A 15888-nucleotide genomic window follows, 5' to 3' on the forward strand; every position below is an offset into this window, starting at 1 on the left:
ATGTCCACGAGAAAATCATAGCAATAGCATCTAAAAATCAAGACACCAACACTTCAAGCCTTATTGCTGCAAACACTAATCTAAAAACTAGGAAAATAGTAAAGACTTGGGTTGCCTCCCAAGAAGCGCTTGTTTAACATCACTTAGCTTGACGTACCTTGTCTTACCTCATGGGGGCTCATAGATGAAGGTTCCCCACTTACCCATGACTTGGACGCATGATGAACATAGCCTTTTGAAGGTAGAGGGAGAGTTGTCGAGCTTGTTACCACTTAAGGGTTCGTCATCCTTGTCCCATTCTTGTACATCCCCAACAGCCTTAGGGCATTTCTTGTGGCATATCCTCGCTCGCTTCATCTTCCGGAGCATCTTCTTCATGATCCCCGAAGTAGATGGTACCTTCTCCTCTAGACCAAGGATCATCACCTCTTCGTTCTCCATTTCTTGGTCTAGCAACCCCTTATACGGGTCCGGATTTAATATTTCCTGCACATATTCAGCGATTAGTTCATCGGTAGTGTCAAGAAAATAAAGAGTATCATCAGAGTTGAGAGAATGTCGCATGGCTTCGGCGAGGCGGTATGTGAGCTTGTCATCTCTAACCCTCAGTATCAACTCCCCGCCATCTATGTCGATAAGTGCCTTGGAAGTACGCAAGAATGGCCTCCCAAGTATCAAAGGAGCATATACATCCTCATCGACATCCAACACTACGAAGTCTACAGGAAATATGTACTTGTCCACCTTGACAAGCACGTCTTCAATGATGCCCTCGGATGTCTCACCGTTCAGTCCGCCAATTGCAATGTCATCCGAGTGGGCCTAGGCTCTCTCAAGCCTAGCTTCTGAAAGAACGAGTATGGGATGACATTGATACTAGCCCTCGAATCCGCCAATGCCATCTCTTCACCCAAATTGCCAATGTTGCACGGAATCACAAAGCTTCCGGGGTCTTTCTTCTTGTTCGGTATATTCTTTTGCAACACCGCCGAACAAGAGGCATCTAAGATCACCGATGCACTTTCCTTTAATACACCCAAAAGGAATGTTGATGTGCAATGGCTTGAATACACCCAAGAACATGGGATACCGAGGCATTTGAGACAACGCCTCCACTAAAGGAATGTTGATGTGCAATGGCTTGAATATACCCAAGAACTTCTTGTATTGCTCATCATTTTAGTCATTCTTCAATCTTGAAGGATACCGGATTCTTGGCTTGTAAGGTGGGGGTGCCACCTCCTTCTCTTTGTTAGCTCTCTCCTCAACCTCCATGACCTCAGGTGCTTCAACATTGCTCTTCTCACTTAAAAGCCTACCCTCAACCTCATGATCGCTTCTCAAAGTGATCGCCTTCACATGTTCTCTCGGATTAGTCTCGATATTACTTGGCAAGCTTCCTTATGGTCTCTCCGATAGAGACTTTGCGATTTTCCCCACTTGATTTTATAGATTGTGCAATGAAGCGGTGTAGGTGTGAAGTGTAGCCTCGACCGATTGGAACCGTGTATCCGATGATTGCACAAATCTAGTCAAGGCTTTCTCTAAGTTAGTCATCCAGGTTTCCAAGCCTGAAACTCTATTCTCCATGTTCGGGGCTTGTTGTTGTTGAAAACCCGGTGGTGCTATGGCCTTTTGCTGCCCTTGGTTACTCCATGAAAAATTGGGGTGGTTCCTCCACCCTTGGTTGTAGGTGTTGCTATAAGGATTACCTTGTACCCTTCCCGAATTGCCCACAAAGTCTACTTGTTCAGTCGGGGGCTGAAGTAGCAATTGAAATAGGACAATTAGATGGCATATGTGAACCCCACAACCATCACAACTCGTGATCACGGCCACTCTAGGTGAAGTCAATGTATCCAATTTCTTGCTCAATGCCTCTACTTGGGCTGCTAAGGATGTAACCGCATCAATTTCATGGAGTCTGGCCACTTTCTTCTTTTTCCTTGCATTACATTGGTAGCTATTCATAGCCATTTCCTCTACCAACTGTCGGGCTTCTTCAGGGGTCTTGTTCCCCATTGTACCTCCTACGGTGGCATGTAGAAGTTATCTTGTACTTGGATTCAACCTGTTATAAAAAGTCTAAATGATCATCCATTCGGGGAAACCATGCTGTGGACACTTCCGCAAGAGGTCCTTGAATCACTCCCATGTCTCAAATAAGGATTCAAGCTCCATCTGAACAAACAACGATATTCATTATGGTTGTTTGGATCATTTCATTCCATGTCATGATGGATGCTCGTGGTAAAGAATATAGCCACTACTTTGCTCTTCCTTTTAGAGAGAATGCCAAAGCCCTCAATCTTATAGCATTATCCGTAACAACATTAATCTTCAGCATGTCACAAAACTTCCAAGAAGTTTTCAATATGGTTGTTTGGATCCTCATCGGCCAAACCATTGAACTACGGCGACTACTGTATCATTTGGATGAATGCTGGCTTTAGCTCAAAGTTCGGAGCTATAATCGGGGCTACACAATGCTAGGTTGTGTCCCCAATACTAACGGTCTGGTGTAATCAGAAAGTGTTCTTTGTTGTTCATTCTATTCTGCCATGTTGTCAGACCCTTCAACTTCTACTTCTGCTAGATTCGACAGTTCTTGCACAGGTTCTTTACCCTTTCTTCTGAGTGTATGTTCAAGTTCAGGATCACCTTCAATTAATATCGAAGGGTTCCCTCGGTCATAACCTGGAGCTGCACCAAAATAAAGAAAATAAATCAGAATGATGATTGAAAAAGAAGATGTGAAGTAGAATGAATGATGAATGGCTAAGATAACAAAGTGCAAAGTATCTCTAAATGCCTACTCTAAGGCAACGGCGCCAAAAACTTGACAATGCCCCTTGTGTCTGACCTATAAGTGTACAGGTTCGTCGAAGTAATAAATCCCAAGTGAGTGTGGTATCTTATCCACATGGAGTAGAGAATCAAAATACTAAAATTGATACTTAACCAAGCGAAGATGATTAATGATTATGTTGATAAAGTGTAATGTAGGCAGAAACAAAAGAAACAAGAACGAGATGCCCAAGTAAGTGAGAGGAAAGACAATCGATAGAAGTGGGGTACGCGAACAATGCTCCCCATAGGACCAATGTTTCAAGTGCAAGACCTACTATTATGCTTCCTAACTAATGCTTAATGAATAATGGAAATCCTAAAGCACACGGTCCCAAACCTAAGGTCAACCGTGACTAACTCTACACTATGTCCCAGTGGAGAAATCGCTCAGTCTCAACACCTCACACTGTGCAAAGTTGCATGGAGTTCTAGGGATTCCAAGTGATAAACCCTATTCCTATGTGTATATCTAACCCTTTGGTCCAAGCGAAAGACCCCTAGTCACAATTAAGCCCCAGATACAAAAGTCACTTCAACGCTTCACGCTGTTGCTCACATAACTAAGCCCCAGCGGAGTTTATCCTTTAGTTTTTCACTTTATTGTAACTGCAAAGAACTCTAGGAATTGAGATAGGATAAGTCACACCAGAGTGGAAAGTGAACGCTCTGCTTCCTCTCGACTCACCCTCAACCCTCTCCAATCTAGCTTTGTCTAACCCTCATGGCGTGTCACCCATCCACAAAGGTTACCAAGATGAACTCTCAACCCTAGTGTCACTCTAAGGGAGAAATCATTCAACAAGCATTCAAGATTGAAGCTCAATTAAAAACATCAATTAAGGAAGGCATAATAAAGGGTCAAAGAAATAATAACATCCTAGGGTTTACAAAATCCAAGCACCCACTAGGGGTTTAGCTCTCCATGGAGCAAGATTCAATCAATAATGAATTCGAAAGTAAAAACAAGTAATCCATAGGAAAACCTCCTCGGTAGTCATGTCGATGGTCTTGTGGAGTAGCCTCGTTTTCTCCAAAGGTCCCCTTGTCCGGCCTAGGGAATACCTCACCGGATCGATGCCGATGAAAGCTCCCCTAATAACCTTTTTCCAAGTGAAGCGCGGTGTCGAATCCGTAGAACCACTCTAAAGACTTGCCAAAAGCCTCTCAAAACCCTAACCGACGACCCCTCCAAAGATGGAGAAAAGTTGGAGAGAAGGGTAAAAGATTCTCTTTAAAATCGGCTGAACCGCATCTTAAATAAGGCTGGAATTGGGCATCCACACGCCCCTGTGGATTTTTCACACCGGCTTATGGAATTTCCACACGGGCGTGGGTAATTTCCACACGCCCATGTGGATTATCTGAAAACCGGATTTTCGGCCGGCTATGAACAGTAACTGCTACAATGTGTTGCTACAGTAACCTGCTACATCACTCCACCAAAACACTCCCAATTCCACACTTTTCATCGAGGTAACATAAACGGGCACACGTTTATGCCGTAGATCGCAACTCTTCTTCAATCAAAAGCCTCATTGGTGAAGATCTTGCTATCAATGCACAAGTCGGGATACGCAAATATAACTGATTTCGAGCCCCTCCAACTCATTGTAATGGCTTGAATACAATGGAGGTTGGCACACATTCACGTATCTTAGAGCCCCACTTGTGTCTTCGCTTTTGTTCATTCGAAGATTCCACCAAATAGTGCGTTCACGATCTACTTTTGGCTTATTTTCTTAATAGTTAGCTTCACAACCCTACATGCGCAAAAGAACACAAATACACATGTATTAGAGCTTGAACCTGATAAAAGTAATGCTCATCGTAAGGAAAGAATACTTTGCATTCTTAACACATAAGCACTTATCAATTCTCAACCCTAGTGTCACTCTAAGGGAAAATCAATTGAACAAGCATTCAAGGTTAAAACTCAATTAAAACATCAATTAAAAAAGCATAATAAGAGTTAATGAAACAAAATCATCATAGGGTTACAAGTCCAAGCACCCACTAGTGGTTTAGCTCTCCATGGAGCAATACACAATTAACAATGAAATCAAAAGTAAATCCATGTAATCCATAGATTAAACCCCCTTGTAGTCTGTATCGATGGTCTTGTGGAGCCGGCTCATCTTCTCTAAAGGTTCCCTTATCAAACTAAGAGCACACCTCACCGAATCGATGCCGACGAAAGCTTCTCCAATAGTTCTCCTCCAAAGGAACTCGATGTTAAATACCATAGTACCATTCTAAAAACCTAGCAATAGCCTCTCCAAACCATAGTCACGAGCAACTCCAAAGATTGGCAAAAGATGGGAAAAGATCCCCAAAAAGAACTCTTAAAGCGGTATTTATAGGGCTGGAATCGGGCATCCACACGGGCGTGTGGAATTTCCACACTGCCTTGTAGATTTTCAGAACTCCTTTCCTTCGCCAGAATGCTCCCAAATCCACTCTTTTCATCGAGGGCGCATGAATGGACACACATCCATGCGGTTGATCACGTCGTGTCTTCAATAAAACCCCATTAATGAAGCTCTTGACAATGTTGCACAAGTCGGAACATATAAGTGTGACTGCCTTTGTGCCCCTGCACTTTGTATATTAACTTGAGCACAATGAAGGTTGGCACACACCCACATGTCTTTGAGCACAACTTGAGTCTTCACCTTTGTTCGATCCAAGAACTTCATCAACAGTCACGTCCGTGATCTACTTTTGCTTCCTTTCTTACAAACTTGTCTCCACAATCCTAAATGCACAAAAGAACACAAATACACGTGAATGAGCCATAAAATTTGATAAAAGTAATGCTCAATGTAAGAAAAGTATACTTTGTATTACTTATACACAAGCAGTTATCAGGTACAATGATTAACTATCATACTTCGCATCCCAGCATTGTGGTAGTCTATCAGTCGTCACACTCTGTGTAGCCTTAAACCTTGTAGAGGTATTAGGCAAATGTTCATCTCTATCATTGCATGAACATGTTAGTACCTAGATCGAATCAATTAAGTACAGTGAGCATGCCCTAAAAATTAGTAGTTAAAGGCTCGCCATTTGCCTAGCAACACTACATACTTAGGGGTAATGCGTGTACTCTTTGTATTTCTTATCGAGGATAAACAAGTACCAGTGCCTATTGTATACTAATGGGATAAGGACCATATTAACTTTGCCAAAGGTAGTGGTAATGAGGGCCATCATCTCCATAAAATGGGGCGTATAAGTTATTGCAGAAACTCTTGGGCTCGATGATGGATTGAGCAACATTGTGGTGTGATAAAATTGAGATGGGTTTTGTTACCATTTTATCTAATAAGATTATCAACCAAGCAGGCATCACATCATCAATGACCTGATTCACCTTAATTAAGTCGAGAAGTAAGTGATCCTTGTAGAACATCGACTAATGAGTGCTAAGTTATACACATTTCTATATTTTATTTATAACACTTTGCATGTACTTTTCATATCCTTTCTAGACTATTCAGTTGCTATACTATTTCTTTTATTAATTAACTGTGCTTTGGAGCAATTTGGAGTTCAATAAGCCCTTCATTGGAAGATATGCATCCTAGCAATGGGTCATTTATGATATTGTAGACATGTCACAACTTATCCAGTAGAAGGAATTTTGAAAGAGGAAAAGCCAGAGGGATCCAAATGGTGATCCACCCTCTATCATCCATAACCTTTTGGAACCACATCCATGACCTATAGATGGTGTTCCATGTCTATCCCAGGCTTCTTGTCGAATGCTTGACTCTAGGTAGAACCACATCCCATCCATAAGGGTGTGGATACCAAATGTATCATAACTTAGGGTTCAATATAAAAGCCTCCATATCAAAGAAAGAAAGGAGAGTCAAAGGAAATCAAAGCCTAATCTATCTATAGAAGCTAAAGAGTCTTTAGCTAGTTTACCATCACTTTTGGAGTGGATTACACCCAGATAGGATCGTTCATGGAACTCATATGAGAGATTTCGATGTAGTGTATTCCATCGGTGTTGGCAAGAGATTGACAAGTTGGAAAAGTGGTTTCATCATTCATCATTGAAGAATCAAGGAGATTCTCTATGATTCATATTTTAATGTTTTCTTTAGTGGACTGTATTTTGAACATCCTTAGGATGTAATCATCTTAAGGTATTTGGATAATGGCACAACCTATAATGAACTTAAAATTGAATATGAATTTATATTGATTTATGTTGTGTTGCTTGAGATTCATTTTGTTTTCTTGGATGAATGAGATTACTGGTAACACTATACGGTGCATACAATGCTGCAAATTTATGAGACATATAAGTAGTAAAGTATACCCTAAGGATATGGTAGTTAAATACACATGGACCAGCGCTCCTAATACTAATTCATCCTCTATTATCTAGCCAGTTGAATCAAGCAAGGTTTGCAAAATTTCTAAACAAAGGAAGCAATGAAGTAAACTATTGATGATAGTGAATCTAGGGTAAAATAATGGTGAGAAGATGGTACCTTGGACACCATCCTTTTTAGCCCAATATATAAGTGACTCCCTTTATCAGCTAATAATTAAGTGCTCTTAGACCGTGGAGATTCCTAATTTAGTTTGACCTCTTTATCCAGACAATCAAACTCTAACCCCATATGACAATACCATTGCCCTATAATAGCATTATAGCGCTCCATGAACCCCTCTATTAGATTTAACCCTAATCTAGAGAGTTTGAAACCATATACACTATTTCTAGGCTTGCACTCAACTTCTACTTCCTATATATAATTTATACATGAATGATTTTTTAATCTTTATTATGCAAATCGAATATGAAATTGGGGCTTTCACTAACAATTACAAGCATGAAGCAAACATAAGAGATCGATTAAAGCAACTCATAGCCAATATAATTAAAAATAAATCAAATACAAATCATCTCAAGATTCATAGTTTGAGGCACCAATGAAGGTTTAGCCTCTCATATTAAAGAAAATCCTAATGAAATCCAAAGTAAGAAGCATAATTGAAAGCATATTAAAAACTCCCTCAATGCTTCTCTCTAAAGGATGATGGAATCTTTGAGATTGTTGTTGACAAAGCTGTCGAATTTGGTACCCAATATCCCTAAGAAGCTGCGCTAACTCATCCTTGATTAGCTACCTTTGATCTCCACTTGAAACCTTAACCTCCTATTGAGATTTCACCACAAGTACCTTTTAAAATGGTTGGGCTTTATCTTACAAGTAAAATTAAGTTCACGCATGTGCTTAAGATGTGTTTGACCTGTGTGGATTGCTAGCGGGAATTGGAACTCAAAATTTTCCTAACAAACAAAAAATTAGGCATCAACAGACACTAAGAATGCTCTTGCTTAAGGAAGCATGCCCTTGCTCTAGGCTATCTGACCTGCTCATTTCATGCTAAATTTTCTGTATAGCTACTAGTACTCTTAATCTTGATGGGATCGACAATCATGTTGTATGTCACATTTATTCCATTACATGCACATGCACTTCTCCAATCAAGTTTTTGGTGTCATTTCTAAGGATTAGGATATTAGGAATAATAGAAATTTATTACTTGAGTTATTTTCTTGACATTCTCAGTTTTCTTTTGTTATGCTTCATCTTTAATATTTTCTTTTGCTTTGGTGCAGCTACTATATAACTAGAGGCAATCCTACAAATTTATTTTAAGAGGACAGAGAAATTGAGAGGACTCTACATTGGAGCTTGAGAGAAGTTCTGCAAAGGGATCGTTAATTACAATTAGAATGAATGTCAGTAGCTTAAGAGTTAGAAGCAATGGCAAAAGGGCATTAAAGGACCTTGTTGGATCATGCAAGATCTACACTCACTCGAACTCAATTACGTATAGTGAGGCCAATAGTAGCAGCAAATAACTTTGTGATCAAGCTGCTTATCATTACTATGGTTCAGCAGCAGCCATCTTTTGATGATTTACTTGATGAAGACCCCAATGCGTGTATCACAAAATTCTTAGAAGTTTGTGGCACGTTCAAATTTAATAGTGTCTCAAAGGATGCAACCAAACTAAAGCTTTTTTCCATTCTCATTTAGCAGAAAGCAAAATAATGGTTACAGCTGTTACAAAGAGGTTCAGTTATGAAGTGGGTAATAGTGGTAGAGAATTAATGGTGTTTATTCTTCACTCTCTATGTCCACTCTAATTTGTCTAATTAGCCTTTCCAACTTCTCCAAAGAACTCTCTAAAAAGTCTCTACCAAAGCCTTCAATTTTGTCTGAATTCCACCCTTTATAGTGTGAAACTTCTCCTAACCTAAGAAAGAATAACATCATATGCTAGGCTGTGTTTTCGTAAATAGTTGATATTATCCTGAAGAAATCATATGATAAACAAGGTTTAAAAATATCATTGGTGTGTATCCTTCAAATGCGAGAATGCACTCACAAAGATAAAAAAAAAACTTCCAATCTATCAAATACGGATTCAAAATTGACCAAACCAGCATCAAATTTCTCTAGACTTGTCTGAATTCATTCTTTTCTCCAAAAAAGGAATTACAACATATGAACAAAATATAAAGGAATAAAAATATTTAAAAAATAAAGATTAACCATATAACCAAGCAAAATGTTTTAACTATTAACCTAAAATATGTATAATTAAGCACTTATTGGTTATATTCACTTGAAATTAAAAGAAGTAATTAATTGTGACTCTCTTAACTTATGAAGTATAATATATGACTACTGCTTATTGTGTTTATCATGTTGTTTAGCTATGGAGGTTGTTGAGAGTTTTAAATTTTGAGCAAGATAGAGCTATTGATATCTTCATTCATAATTAATCAACCATTGCATCAAGCAAAAAAAAATCTAGTTTTACATGATAAACTCAAGCATATGGAAATCAAGTATCACTTTGAGAGAATACATTGAAAAGAAAGAGGTTTAGCATAAATGTATGACGTCTAAAAACCAAATTACCAACATTTTTTCAATGCTCTTAAGTTTGAAGATTTTTGTTGATTGGTAGCTATGTTTGGAGTTTTTAAAACCTTGCGAGTTTAATAAAGTAGTGTTGAGTTAATAAACTTTCCATTAGTAATGTGTGTTAGTAGTTTGTATTTGCTAACTTGAGAAGATGACCTTGGGTCTTAAGCCAAAACAACACCTAGTTCTATAAATATATATGTACTACTATTAAGGGTTGAATGGGTGGAAGATTGAAAATCATTTTGCCGTCTCTTTACTACCTATGTTTTCTCCAAGGGCAACATTCAACATGTCTCTTTCATGTGGATTTTTTAGTGGGGCCTTTGGTGATAAAATTCTTCATGTTTATTATTGTCTTCAACACCACTCTTTCAACACTTGTCTATTTTCGGCCCTTTTCCATTAGGGGGAGGATAGGGGGGTGAGGAGCCCCCATCCAATGTGACTTTCACTTATGTGAAGACCTAGGCTATGGTGGTTGGAGCTAGCAACATCTCTAACACTGATGCTAACCACCTTCAAAAGGAATTGTAAGAGATGCTAAGAGCTTGATTGTAGGATTTTGTTTTCACAAAAAAAGACATTGTCTGTGAGGCCATGATAGGATGTAAATTGTGCTTTTTGGTAAATTTCTTGGGCGAGCTCTGCTTCTTAATCAGATGAAACTTGCTCTACAAGATGTGTGGAAAAGCTATGGTCACTTTATTATTATGGATATGGCAAATGGCTATTATTTTATCCAATGTGAGTCTCATGAAATACAATTGAAGCTTCTCTAGGAAGGGATATGGACAATTGCTGGGATGTTGTTGTAGCTCATTCCTTGGCATGAGAATTTTAAGCCGGCATTCAAGAGGCTTGACCTGTTGTCATTTGGATTCTGATTGATTAACGGCTAAATGTGTGTATTCTATACATATATTTGTTGTATTTTTCATGTATTAATTGACGATTCGATGTTGTTTTTGTGGTTTAATCGGTCTTATTTATGTTACAGGCCTCAAAGATGCCCATGCCAGCTCGACAATGCAAATAAGAAAGAAATTGACACCAAAAAATGACATTTTAGAGCCCGTGCACTGTAATAACACTATAGCAAGCACTGTAGCATGAAGGAGTTAGAAAACGGCGAAGTCTCAGGTTTCGTTGATGGATTATCTGATGGTCGTGACGACGCCCATAAATTAGCTGAAGAATGCGTAGTTTAGTGTAGTACTCACGGAATTTTTAGTAGAAATTCCGAGGTTGTTACTGGTTCCTTCATGCCCATGAACCTGGCCGTGAAGCTAACCAGAGAATGACTTTAAAATAGGTTTTTAGGTCTTTTTGAGGGACATTCATCTCCGACCTTAGACCTCTCATCTCCATCTCTAAATCGGGGGTAAAGGAAGTTCAAGAAGACATTCTTATGAGTGAAAATCGAAGGAAGAAGCAAGATTTGGCAAAATCTCCCCTCATGTCCTAGTGTAGAGCCTTGTAGAGGACAAGGAAGCCATCTCCTTGGTGGTGTTGTTGGAAGCTCTCCACGCTTATTACTCTGCATTCATCACTTGAGGGAGTTTTATGTTGCTTTATTTGGTTGTTATTATGGATTTAAGCATGTATTTTATTAGCATGAGCAACTAAACCCCAAGGACACCGGATGTTGGTTAACATTGGGGTCAACTTGTGTAGTTGGATGCTTTGATCTATTCTTATTGCAATTGGTGTGTTTGAGATTCAAGCCTGGTCATCCTAATCACCAATTGCATGGTAGTCCTAACATCCTTCTCACTTTAGTAGCCCTATGGGAATCCAAATCCATGACCAGTTCCACCCCTTGATTTTCACCCTCTTTATCTCGACTGCAGACTCCTTACTTAGTTCTTTTTAATTCTTTTGGTAGTTTAAAGCACTCATTCGAACCTATAGACTAAATAACAAGCAAAGATGAAGTAAGGGTAGCTCCTTGGGCCCTGGGAATATGACCCTCTCTTGCTTGCTCTAAAGGTATTACTTGACGATCCCGTGCACTTGCGGGTGCTCACATCACATCAAGTTTTTGGCGCCGTTACCCAAGACCCATGAGGAATACTCAGAAAAGTTAAAGCTCGGTTATTTAGCCATTTGTTTGCATTTTTTTCTTTTTATTTTTATTTGTTTTTGCTGTATATACTTATTTTCCTTATCTTGTTCATTGGTGTATTTTACTGCCACATTTTATTTATGTAAATATTTCATTTTCCTCTTTATAGCTATGGCTCTAGCTAACGATTGGACTAATTATCATTATTTGTAGGACTCACACCCTTTTTGTCCAGGTGAATCATCAGTGGGAATTGAATTGACATGGTGGGTAGCACACTTTTTGGTGATGAGTAGTGGAAGACACAATTTTGTAATGCACCAAACACATTGAGTCTAGGGGAGCAAAGTGTACAGATCTTCTTCAAGTTGTTTATGGAATTAGATGGGATAGCTCTAGTGGTGGAGTCTTGTCCACCAAGTCTCTTCCCCATATCCACCAGTGAGGAACCAAAGAGTAAGTTGGATATTCCCTCAGTGTTAATGCAGCCGGATAAGGAAGAAACTAATCAGTTGAGGCTAAGCAGTTATGAAGAAATAAGTCATCCTTAAGAAGTGATTTAGATTCATCAGAGTTTCGAGGTTCATGCTTTAGGGATAGTTCAGGTAATGGTAGCTCATTTGAAGATGAAAATCGTGAGTTTGAGGAATTTGATCCCAAAAAATATGGGAGACTAAAGTCATCAATTGAGGAACCACCGGAGCTAGAGCTGAAATGACTTCCTGAACAATTATAGTATGCTTTCCTAGTAGAGGGATCCAATCTTCGAATCATTATCACTTCAAATCTGACAGCTAAGCAGAAAGAGAAACTCCTAAGTGTACTGAAGAAGTATAAAATGGAAATCGCTTGGAAAATCTCCAATATCAGGAGGATCAGTCTAATTTTTTGTACTCACAAGATCCTCATGGAAGACAATCACAGGCCATTGTGATACCTCAATGATGACTCACCCTAACATAAAAGAGGTAGTGCAGAATGAGGTTATCAAAGGTTCTTGACGCAGGCATTATCTATCCCGTCTCTAATAGTGCATGGGTGAGTCCAGTGTAGGTGGTAAACAAGAAAGGGGGGATGACGGTAGTCACTAATGAAAAGAATGAACTTGTTCTCACTAGAACCGTCACAGGTTGGAAGGTGTGCATAGATTACAGGAAACTTAATGATGCTACTTGGAAGGACCATTTCCCCTTTTCCTTCATTGAACAAATGCTTGAACAATTAGCAGGGCACTCATATTACTGGTTCTTGGATGGCCTTTCTGGCTACTTTCAAATCCCCATTACCCTAGAAGATCAAGAAAATACCACTTTCACTTGTCCATATGGTACATTCACCTATCGTCGTACGCCCTTTGGGTTGTACAACACACCAGCTGCTTTTCAGAGATGTATGATGGCAATCTTCGAAGATATGGTGGAGGACATCATGGAAGTATTTATGGATTATTTTTCTATCTTTGGTGACACATTTGAGTTATGCCAAGAAATTTAGAATGAGTTCTAGCCCGATGTGAAGAAACCAATCTAGTCCTCAGTTGGGAAAAATTTCATGGTAAAGGAGGGTATAGTATTTGGGCACAAGATTTCACACAAAGGGATTGAGGTAGATAAAGCTAAAGTTGTCATTATTGAAAAACTACCCCCTCCTACTTCAATAAAGGCCATCAGGAGTTCCTTGGGACATGCCAGATTCTATAGGAGATTTATGTAGAACATCTCCTCAATCAATAGACTGCTAACAAAGTTGCTTGAAAAGGATGTACCTTTCGAGTTCAATAAAAAATGCATGGTTGCTTTTCTCAGCCTCGAGAAAAAGCTAGTGCAGGCACCGATCATAATTTCCCCATATTGGAGTTTGCCGTTTAAATTGATGTGTGATGCGAATGAGTACTCAATTGGGCAGTTCTTGGGCAGCAACGAGACAGCCACTTCCATCCTATCTAATATGCGAGCAAAACTCTGAATGATGCCTAGGAAAACTACACCATTACCGAGAAAGAATTACTTGTAGTGGTTTTCGCGTTCGATAAATTCTGATCATACTTGGTACTTTCTAGGGTGGTTGTATATACCGATCATTCTATATTGAAATACTTGTTGAACAAATTAGACGCCAAACCTTGACTAATCCACTAGATTCTTCTGATCCAAGAGTTTGATTTAGAGATAAAGAACAAGAAAGGGGCAGAGAATATAGCTACAAATCACCTTTTCTCGCCTTAATGGACCTCACGAAAATTTTTTGGAAAAGAGAGAAATAAGTGATGCATTCCCTGGAGAGCAGCTTTATAGCATTCGGGTGGTAAGTGAAGAAGAAACCCCATGGTTTTCTTACTTTGCAAACTATTTGGTTGCAAAGACCCTCCCAAAATGGCTCACCTATCAGTAGAGAAAGAAGTTCATCGCAGATTTGAAGTATTATATTTAGGAGGACCCCTATCTTTTCAGGGTCTGTTGTGATCAAGTTGTCAGAAGATGTGTTTCATGAGGAGAAGGGCATGACATTCTAAGACACTTCCATTCAGCTCCAACTGGGGGCCGTTATAGTGGGAATAGGACAACTAAGAAGATTCTGGATGTAGGTTTCTATTGGCCTTCTATGTTCCAGGATGCACAGAAGTTTGTGTAACATTATGACAAGCGTCAAAGAGCCGGTAACATTTCAAAAAGGGAAGAGATGCCGCAAACCTGAAACCAAGCTTGTGAGGCGTATGACATGTGAGGGATCGACTTCATGGGTCCATTCCCTAGTTCTCAGGGTAATAAATTCATTTTGGTGGCAGTTAAATATGTTTCCAAGTGGGTGGAAGCACAAGCATCTCCTTCTAATGATGCCAAAGTCATGGTGAAATATCTAAAAAAATTGTTATCCTTGTTCGGTACACCAAGGGTGATCGTAAGTGACCAAGGCACTCATTTCTGTAACTCCCAGTTTGAAAAAGTCTTAAGCATTATGGAGTTTCTCACCGGACTTCAACTCTGTATCATCCTTAAACAAGTGGTCAAGTTGATCTCTCGAACCGAGAATTTAAGTGAATCCTAGAGAAAATGGTGAGCCATCACAGGAAAGATTGGGCAGATCAGCTATATGATGCACTTTGGGCTTATAGAATTGTTTATAAAATGCCTATTGGGGCAACACCTTATAGGTTAGTCTATGGGAAAGTCTGTCGTTTTCCCATTGAGTTGGAACACAGAGCCGACTGGGCCATTAAATGGTTAAATTTTTATCCTTACCTAACTAACCATAAGAGAAAGCTCTAATTGAATGAGTTAGATGAATGACGGGCTATGGCATATGAGAACTCTATAAATTCCAAAAAAAGTGAAAGAGTACCATGATTGACACATCAAACAAGCTACGCACTTCATGGAAGGGGATCAGGTATTGCTTTTCAATTCCAGGTTGAAACTCTTTCCAGGAAAGTTGAAGTCAAGGTGTCACGGACCATTCACGGTTTCACAAGTGTTTCCCCATGGCACCGCTGAGATAACTCATCCAAAAAAAAGGGACATTCAAGGTCAATGGTCATCGGTTGAAGCCCTACTTTTCATGCAACATACCAAAGAAGATTAGAGGTAACTCTCCCCCATTTGTCCAACATTGAAGATAAGAATGAAGGTACATTGAGTAATGACTTTAAACAAGCGCTTCTTGGGAGGCAACCTAAGTTTCTATTCCCTTTGTCCTATTATTTTCATATTATTGCTTGTTTAGTAGCTTGCGTATTTTAGTTTTTCTCTCTTCTGTTGTGTATCTTGCTCATGCTCTTCTTCTTTGAGTGTAACCTATCAAACTTGTGCCTAGTTTCTTATGGTTTTGTCTTCTCCCTTACTTAGGGTTTCATGCATGCTTAGTTGCTTTTGATTATTATCATTTCATGCATGCATGGAGTTTTTGATGATTGTTCTTGGAGTTGATGATTGTTTGATGAGTTTTCATGCTTTATTTGAGGTGTTTATGAGTGTATGATCCTTTGTTGATATTGAGGGTTGTGAG

At 39.3% G+C, this 15888-nt stretch overlaps 1 non-coding gene across 1 annotated transcript; it reads left to right on the forward strand.

The window, feature by feature from the left end:
* Window positions 1–2107: 2107 nt before the first annotated feature.
* Window positions 2108–2212, forward strand: LOC120267468. Its single transcript, XR_005538467.1, has one exon. It is a non-coding gene; the product is annotated as a small nucleolar RNA R71 (small nucleolar RNA).
* The last annotated feature ends 13676 nt before the right edge of the window (window positions 2213–15888 follow it).

The sequence above is a fragment of the Dioscorea cayenensis genome, chromosome 1 (genome assembly GCF_009730915.1).
Source record: "Dioscorea cayenensis subsp. rotundata cultivar TDr96_F1 chromosome 1, TDr96_F1_v2_PseudoChromosome.rev07_lg8_w22 25.fasta, whole genome shotgun sequence".
In the NCBI taxonomy this organism is placed as follows: Eukaryota; Viridiplantae; Streptophyta; class Magnoliopsida; order Dioscoreales; family Dioscoreaceae; genus Dioscorea; species Dioscorea cayenensis.